Source organism: Gavia stellata, chromosome 4, assembly GCF_030936135.1.
Source record: "Gavia stellata isolate bGavSte3 chromosome 4, bGavSte3.hap2, whole genome shotgun sequence".
NCBI classification, from domain to species: Eukaryota; Metazoa; Chordata; class Aves; order Gaviiformes; family Gaviidae; genus Gavia; species Gavia stellata.
In genome coordinates, this window is record NC_082597.1 from 85,719,146 (window position 1) to 85,729,204 (window position 10,059).

The window sequence follows — 10,059 nt, forward strand, 5'->3', positions numbered from 1 at the left end:
TTTCTGATGGCACAGAAGGTGAACACTGCAGATTATTACTTTTTCTAGCTAACGGGGACTTTGAGGGCTAGGAATACACTGCGTTCCCAGAGAGCACAGTGGGGAGGTGTTGCTGCAGCTGTACGCTACCAGCCAGAGTGCTGGCAGCTGAGCAGGGGGAGGCCACAGCCAGCTTGTCCCATAGCTTCTCCACCATAACCATGGCTCTTGGTGGATACAGACACCAGGCAGCCCTGCCCAGCTGCCATTTTTAAACAGCAACGGACCTGAAATTAAAATCAACATGGGTGTACGTACTTTGCAAACCTACACACATGGTTCAGGATGCCCTGCAGGATGTAGAAGACTGCAGCCACTGCTTTCTGACCCAGTCCTGGGCTTCACCATGCTTCGAGGTGGAAAAGTCATAAGATAGACCATCCCTCTCACAGAGCTTGCTGCCAGATGCACAGGTGTAGCTGAGACAGGGAAGATGACGTCTCTTCCAGGCTTCTTCCTCAGGACGGGGCTTATCAGTTCCAAGAACGCTTGCAAGCTAGCCACAAAATGATGCATCAGCCATCTTCCCCAGGGGAGACCCATGCTTTCAAAAAGAGAGCCCAGAAGCTGAAATTCACACCACCACGGTAGCTCAGGACCATAAACTCAGAGGAGGTACAGGGTTTACACCACTGCTCCTTCTCCATTCCTGGGGCTGTACATACAACCCCACAGGGACCAACAAGCCCCTCTCCCCTTGCCAACACCCTCTCTGCCCCATGAGCTCACCTCTGTTTTCCTTCACAATATCCAACTCTCACCATCAGGTTCACCTTGGAGCCACCATTCCCAATTCACACTTGGCTCTCAGTTGGCTGCCTGAGTTTCTGGCTCAAAGGACACATTTCAAGCAGCACAGACTGCAGCTAGTCCCAAGGAAGCAGAGAGGGGAGGATCACACTTGCACACAGCCCAGCACAGAAGCAAGCCACCCACCTCAGCACTTCAGACAAGCCACCCTTCTCCACCCTAGCAGGGTCTGACCAAACCAGGCTCTTGGCCCTGGTCTCCTTAGAGGCACAGGTAACAGTTAGTCCATGCAGGGAGCTGCTCTACAGGGCTCCAAATCCTTCCCCCCATCCCCTGAGAAGCGTTGTTTACATAGCTCTTACCCTCCTGCAGAAACAAAAGAGCATACAGCCAAGGGCAACAGGCAGCCATGTTGCATTAGTAACCTCTCCTTTGCTGCAGTGCTAGAGGGACACAGAGCACTCTCAGCCAGCATCCCCAAAAGCCCTGCTGCAGGCTCTGAGATGAGAGCTGACAGCACAGGCACTGTCTAGCTTCTGAACACCAACACCAGAGCCCCTGGGCGGGTTTGAAACAGGCACATCAGAAACGCAGCTTTTCTGTCACCAGTGCTGCACTCACCAGATCAAACCCACAGAATAACTGGACACGTCTGGCGTCTTGCAGAGGACAGAGCCACAGCAAAGGCAATGACCAGAGCTGCAATGAGGATCCAGGGAGAGCAGGGAAGTGCTGACACAGACAGCTTACACCATCACAGGGATGCAAATGGGAGCATCCACTACCCCCACTTCAACCCATAAAGGAAAAACTCCAGCACTTGGTTAAAGAAAGGAATACGACTGCAACACTCATTCATTTTAGATGCTATCAAAACTTTTCCTCCTGAATAACTGCAGTGAGATCATTTACTTAACTGCAACCTCATGAAGTGCCAATCATGAAGTCCCAAACAGGCAGCCCATAATCCTCTTTGTCCAAGCAGGGTTCATACTTGTTTCCTTCTGAAAAAAGGAGGACAATAAAGTTGGCCCCTTTCAGCCATGTTTCCCCCTGCCTTCCTCTGAGCAATGCAATCCCACATTGCAGGGGAGAACATTGATCCTTCCGGTAGCACAGACCTCAAGGCACAGCCCTGGGTTTCCTTTCTCCCTTTTTATTCCCATGCTGGGAATCCATTTTGTTTCCTCACTTTTTGCTTAGTTTACAGCTCACTTCAAAACCCTGAACTGCTTCTCTACTCCAGCTCTGAATCAAGACAAGATTTCATATGCCTACATTTTGGAGACACTGACATTAGCGGTACAGCCATGAAACCCGAAAAGAGTAAATTGTTTTTTCCCCACTGCTTTTTAAAACAAAGTCCTTGGCCCCAACAAGTGTAATGCTTCCTAGGTTTTCCTTTTCCTTAATACTATGAAACCATTTAATCCAGCCAGCTGTCCTTGTGTAAATGCAGAAGAAAAGAAGCCTCAAGAAGATAATCCCATTTCAAGGGGAATGTCTGACATAGAGGTTAGCAGGGCAGTAACTGAGGCTGTGATTGCCTGGAGACAATGCACAAGAAGATGGGTAGGCTCTGGATGAGGTTCAGGCAGCAAGGTACTGCCACAGTGTTACAGAACATCTCGAAACACAAGGTCACAAACAAGTGAAAAAGAATGGAAAGAATGGAAAGAAGATACTTCATAACAAATGCACCTGGCACTTAGACATATTAAAGATAAAAACTGTCTTCACTAACTCTCCACTAACGAGCAATAACGATTAACGCAAGGACGAATCTTAGAAAAATAGAATAGAGTGCCAAAATAGTGCCCTAAAGTTAACCTGCCTCATTATAATCTCATTGTAATGTGAAAACCACACCTCCTAGCTAGAAAACACCCCCAACCCAAATAAGCCCTCTACTCTCTCAGCATGCGTATTGAATTAAAAGAGAACCATATCTTTAAGATGAAGTAAGAAAGGTACTAACCAAGAGTTAATTTAGGGGTAGGATCAGTAGGCGTAACTAACTTTTTATTTAATGTTTTAAATACCTGTCACGATTTTAACACAGTGTGCATGTTAGGCACTGCAATAAACCAATGCCGGCTTTCTAAGCTATCATTTGGTTTGGAGAGTTTTCTTCGCTACGATTTTCCAGCACGCACCAGAGTGTTTTCGGGGAGGCCCTCCGATTCCCTGGTCGGGTGAGTTTCTGCGACAGCTCTCTGGGAGACTAACAACATCATTGGTATTGGCATTAGTATTGGTATTGGATTGGTATTGATATTGGTTGCCTGCAAGGAAGTCATATCTGAATTAAGTACGCGTTGTTGAGCTATTGGTATTGGTAGTGCACGACTGTGTAATCCGTACGCTACTACGGGGACGCCCGGAGCCTGGATTTTGGTTTGGCTTGGGCACACAAACGTGGTAATTTTATACAGTGGGAGATGGACAATCTACTGAAGGGGACTTCTTAAGCGCTCTCCTCTAGGGTGTATACTAAACCACTGGAGCAAGTTGGGGGGTGATCCCCTTGCTCGGAAAAAGCTGGTACAATATTGCAGTCATGGGTGGCCCTTGTATACTCTGGATGATCAGGAGAAATGGCCTAAGAATGGAAGTATAAGCTACAATACTGTGTTGCAATTAATGCTGTTCTGTAGATGCAAAGGAAAATGTCATGAGATACCATATGTGAATTTGTTCTTTGTGTTGCGAGATAATTATGATATACGTAGGGAGTGTGGCTCAATTGAAGGTGAAAGTGCTGTATTGGCACTAGAGGCAGAAAATAAGAAAACACCTAAGCGTTGTGGTTCAGCACGTAGCATCAGCAGGTGATGCAAGAAATATAAAGAGAAATGGGAAGAAGAGCAACAGGAGGAGGAATTTGAGATAAGGATAGTAATTGGGAGAGGTAATGGGCAAAGCATGGACTGGACAATGTTAGAGAGTGGGATGAATGGGGATTTCTGCTGTTGTAATTGTGGGTTTGATTTTGGTGTGGGGAATTCTTTTTGTTGCTGTGAGTGAAGTTTATAAAGATTGTGTGCCGAATGTGGATTTTAATGATAATTCTTAAATATGTGATAACAGATTTAAGAAGGGGAGAAGATTTCCCTGTAAAGCACAAAGGGCCGGAATATCCTTGGAGAAAGATGAGTGTGCTTTCTGTAAGCAGAAAGGACACTGGAAAAGGGAGCGTCCACAGTTAAGAGGACAAGGCCTGGAGGAAATGCCAAGTCAGGCTGTTAACATGATGACATTAGAGTCAGACTGAGGGAGACCAGGGGAAGATTCAGAAACCCTCCCCAACAGAACCCCTGGTTATAGTAAAGTTGAGGAATGAAAAAGTAAAATTTTTAGTAGATATGGGGGCCACTTACTCAGTATTGAATACAGGCAAGGCTAATTTGAGTAATCAAAGCACATCAATTATTGGTGCCACAGGGCGGAAAGAAAATAGGCTGGTTTTCCAGCCTTTGAAGTTTGGAATTGGGAAAAGGGTGTTTACCCATCAATTTCTTTATATTCCTAATTGCCCTGTGCCGCTATTAGGACGAGACATATGAAGTAAATTGAATGCACAAATTACTTTTTCAAAAGGAAAAATCCAAATCCATATTCCTGAAAATAAAGCTTTGGATCCTCAAGTTTTTATGTTACAGAAGGAAGCCGAGTTACAGGAAATACCAGAAGCAGCTGAAAATGCTGTAACCCCTCTAGTATGGCCTTCAGGAACACCAGGACAATCCCGAGCAGCAGAACCAGTAATCGTTCAGTTGAAACCAGGCGCCAGACTGGTAAGACAAAAACAGTATCCAATTAAATTAGAAGCAAGAAAAGGATTAGAACCATTAATAGAACAATTTGTAAATTTTGGATTATTAACAGAATGTCAATCAGAATACAATCCCCCGATCTTACCAATTAAAAAGCCGCATGCAGAAGAGTATACGTTGGTCCAGGACTTAAGGGCTATAAATCAAATAACACAGGACATTCACCCAATAGTGGCAAACCTGTATACTCTCTTGGCCACCCTGAAGGAAACACACAAATGGTTTACTGTATTGGACTTGAAAGATGCATTCTTTTGCCTTCCGTTAGCATCTGAGAGTCAGGAACTGTTCGCTTTTGAGTAGGAAAGCCCTACGACCGGTAGAAAAACTCACTTGTGCTGGACGGTATTACCACAAGGATTTAAGAATAGTCCTAGGATCTTTGGAAATCAGTTAGCCAAAGAATTAGAAAACTGGCAAAAGATGCATAAAAAGATCACCTTACTGCAGTATGTAGATGACACACTGCTAGCAGCAAGTAACAAGGAAGATTCCATGCAAATTACCATAGATCTCCTAAACTTTTTAGGGTTGGCAGGGTACAAAGTATCCCGGAAAAAGGCACAGGTCGCCCAACAGGAGGTAATATATCTGGGGTACACAATTTCCCAGGGCCAGCGTAGTCTTGGAATTGAAAGAAAAGAGGCCATTTGCCAGATCCCCGAACCTAGATGGAAAAACAAGAGCTCAGCGCATTTCCCGGAATGGACGCATGGTGTCGCCTGTGGATAATAAATTTCGGACTCACTCCCAAACCCCTATATGAAGCTGTACAAGGGAAAGGAAATCTCCTTTTCTGGACTCAGGAGTGCAGAGATGCATTCACAAAATCGAAACAGGCTTTAATGAATGCTCCAGCCCTAGGCATTCCGAATTTGGAAAAACCATTTGAATTATTTGTGCATGAAAGACTGCATATTGCCTCAGGGGTATTGGCCCAGAAGCTGGGATCCTGGAGAAGACCCATGGGATATTTTTCAAAACAACTAGACAATGTTAGGAAAGGATGGCCAGCATGTCTCCAAGCAGTGGCGGCTACAGTATTACTGATCCAAGAGGCCTGAAAATTGACGCTTGGGCAAAAATTAACTGTATTGGTACCCCATGCAGTTACAGCAGTGCTGGAACAAAAAGGAGGACACTGGTTGTCACCAAGCCGGATGCTGAAATACCGAGCCGTTCTTCTGGAACAAGACGATGTGGAGCTGAAAGTAACCACGATCCTGAATCCAGCGACCTTCCTAACTACTGATCCTGCTGGAGAAGAATTAGCACACGACTGTCCGCAAACTGTAGAACAGATGCACTCCAGCAGACCAGACCTGAAAGACCTACCAATAGAAAATGCAGACTGGGACCTGTTCATAGATGGTAGCAGCTTTATGCGGAATGGAACACAAAAATCAGGTTATGCAGTAGTAACTGGTAAGGAAGTGACTGAGGCCAAAGCTCTGCCATCTAACACTTCAGCCCAGAAAGCAGAACTCATAGCCTTACTGAGAGCATTAGAACTGTCAAAAGGTGAAATTGTTAATATATGGACAGATTCAAAATTTGCCTTTGGAGTGGTGCATGCTCACGGAGCCATTTGGAAAGAAAGGGGACTCCTCACATCTCAGGGATCCCCAGTCAAATACAGGCCAAGGATCCAACAACTATTACAAGCAATTAATCTACCCCGATTAGTGGCAATTATGCATTGCAAGGCACATCAAACTGGAAATAGCCCAATGCATATAGGGAACCACAAGGCAGACAGAGCTGCGAGAGAAGCAGCTGAAGGTCAAATATTGCTAGTTTTGCCAGAAAAGGTTCAGAGGTTGGGACCTAAGAGTCTGCAATATACACCAGAAGACAATCAATTGGCTAACCTACTGAAAGCAAACAAAAATCAAGAAGGATGGTGGGTGACTCCTTCGCACCAAGTAATAGTTACACAAGAAATCGTGTGTGAAATAGCCAATAGACAACACCAAGAAACTCACTAGGGAATTGAAACAATGGTGGAAGCACTAAAAACACAAGTGCTAAGTGTTCGAATGACTGCAGTAATTAAGAGCACAGTGAAGAAATGTGAGTTATGCCTGAAGAATAATCCTCACCTACCCTGAAGACCTTTACCAGGGGTGACAAAGAGAGGAAACAGTCCAGGAGACTATTGGCAAATAGATTTTTCCGAATTACCGCGGAAAAATGGATACCGAGATCTTTTAGTAACGTTAGACACTTTCTCAGGTTGGCCAGAAGCTTTCCCTTGTTGCACCAACAAGGCAAAAGAAGTAGTGAAAGTGCTATTTAAGGAAATAATACCAAGATTGCGGGTACCCATAGGACTATCTTCAGATAGGGGCCCACACTTCATAGCAGAAGCTGTTCAAAGTTTGACTAAAGCATTAGGGGTAAAATGGGCTCTCCATACCCCATGGAGACCTCAGTCAAGTGGAAAAGTAGAAAGAATGAATCAAAGCCTAAAAAGACAGAGAAGTAAAATTTGCCAGGAGGCTCAGATGAAGTGGCTGGATGCCATGGAGAGGTCAATACAGATTTGGATGAAAACCTAATTCTAACTTTGATACAAGGGTTTGGTAAAATGCATAATCTTACCAGTGTTACAGCATGCATCCCAATCCCTCACTTGGCCAGTCAGCCCATCCCATGGGGCACTATACCGGTAAATTTATCTTTACTAGAGGAATATGACAACATCACAGGAGCCTTTAAGCAGGCCAGTGTCTCTTATTATTCAAAGACAAGAAATGTAGACAGAGAGGAAGCCATGTTTTACAAGATGCTACTTTTTGGAGATCAGGGGACCACAGAACAGTATTTGGGAGAGGCTCGGAAAAACAACATCCCAAGGGATCACACCCCTTAGATGGCCATTTTCTGCAAATAGCATTGGCAGCCTCTGGCAGACAGGCCGCAGGATTACTGAAACTCTGTGTCACTAATAATACAGTACCTAACGTAACCACCGCTCCAGAATGTACTAACCTTAGAACAGAACTCAAAATTTGGACTAGACCTTTGGAAGGACATTGGAAATATATAGGGAATGTGGATCGGTGCTTTAATTGGGGAACGAAGGCTACTTATGTTAGCTGAACCAATTGGATGTGCCCCAATGTTCTAAATTAGAGTGAAATATCAATCCTAAATTCTACTTGACAATGATAGAATGTTGTAAAAACCAAAATTTTTCAACTAATGATTGTAAACAAGACGTTCCATCCCCAGGCTACACGACCTGGGTTACATCATATGGATATTGGACTACCTGACTACGACTTAGTACAATAACTAGACAAGTGATTTTAGGATTACTGACCTTATGTCCTATATGGAAAAAGAATCCAATCAAAGCTCAATATTGGGGACGAATTAAAAGAGATAGCGAGACAGAAAAGGACCCCGATACTTGGAGGGAGCCTTCTGCAGCAGTACAATTTGAGTGGGGACTCCAAAGTTTCCCATTACCAGGGCTTTACAAAATCCAATGTTAATAGAAAATCTGACTTGGCAGGTGGAAGCCTTATCGAGAGCCACTCAGAAAGGATTCCAAATTATCAACAAACAAATCCAAGCTAACACTAAAATGACATTACAAAATAGGCTGGCCTTAGACTTGCTATTAGTCAAAGAACAAGGAGTGTGTGGATATCTTAAGTTAGACAAAGAGCACTGCTGTATCCACATCCCAAATATCACTGATCAACTCCAAGAACAATTAGACAAAATGAGAAAAGTTGCAAAAGACAATAGAGCGATAAAAGAGGCAGCGGAAAATAATTGGTTTAACAAAATTCTCCAAGAATTAGGTGGGTGGTCTCTAAAAGGATGGTTAGCTACATTGCTGGAGGGAGTAATTTATGTGATCGTGATTGTGATTATTATAGGAATCTGCATAGGCTGTACTAAAAGAACCACTGAAAGAAACATACGGAAGTAGTAAAAATCTAACTACTTCAAAAGGAGGGATTGATACCAAAGAATTAAGAAAAAAAACAAAGTTGCCAAACCTAAACCATGATCACATACCAGCAATTAATGACCCTAACTGCATCGCTGAACTGATAACAATGATAATACCAGAACTTCAGACTGAACTAATATCTAAACCACTGAGAAGATTTGGTATCGACTATGCATAAGATAACTGATTTTTCCACAGAATTGCTTCAATAAGGCTCTTAGAAATTATTATTAATAATATTGATAGTATTAGGGTATTAATAGTATTATTGCGTGCATAATGAGGTTAGAATTTAAATATTTTATATTCTATTTCTTTTTCCAGGTTGTAAGAGGATGGGATAGATTTGAGAATGTGTGACAAGATTAATCACCTTCTATTTAGTTGGTGAAATCCAAGTAAGAAGGATTGAGACTTAGGGAAATTATAAAATATATCTGTAAGTTTCAAAGGGGGGAAATGTTACACAACATCTTGAAAAACAAGGTCAAAAACAAGTGTTAAAAACAAGCAAGAAGAATTAGAAGAATGTAAAGAAGATATTTCATAACAAATGCACCTGGCTCTTAGACATATTAAAGATAAAGACTGTCTTCACTAACTCTCTGCTAACTAGCAATAACAATTAACGCAAGGACAAATCTTAGAAAAATAGAATGGAATGCCAAAATGGTGCCCTAGAGTTAACCTGCCTCATTATAATCTCATTCTAATGCTAAAGAACACACCTCCTAGCTAGAAAAGCCCCCAACCCAATTAAGCCCCCTACTCTCTGAGCATGCGTGGTGAATTACAGGAGAACTATAAGTAAGAAAGGTATTAACCAAGAGTTAATTAAGGGGTAGAGCCAGTAGGCAAAACTAACTTTGTTAACTGTTTTAAATACCTGTCATGATTTTAACCCGGTGTGCATGTTAGGAGGAGAAATCCCCCATGCACCCAGCGCTGCAATAAACCAATGTCGGCTTTCTAAACTGTCATTTGGTTTGGAGAGTTTTCTTAGTTATGATTTTCGGTAACAGAATTTGGTGACCCTGATGGGTCTCAACAGAATCTCAACAGACCAGAGGAATCGTGAGGACTCCAGCACGCTTCGGAGTATTTTTGTGGAGGCCCTCCGATTCCCTGGTCGGGTGAGTTTCTGCGACAGCTCTCTGGGACACTGACGACATTGGTATTTGATATTAAAATTGGTATTGGTTGCTTGCCAATAAGTCGTATCTGAATTTAGTAAGCATTGTTAAGTTGCTGGTATTGATATCGGGAGTGCACTACTGTATAGTTTTGTGTAATCTGTACGCTACTACGGGGACGCCCGGAGCCTGCATTTTGGTTTGGCTTGGGCACACGTACGTGGTAATTTTACATAATGATAGTTAAACAATCCACTGAAGGGGGAATTCTTAAGTGCCCTCCTCTGGGATGTATACTAAGCCACTGGAGCAATTTTGGGGGTGATCC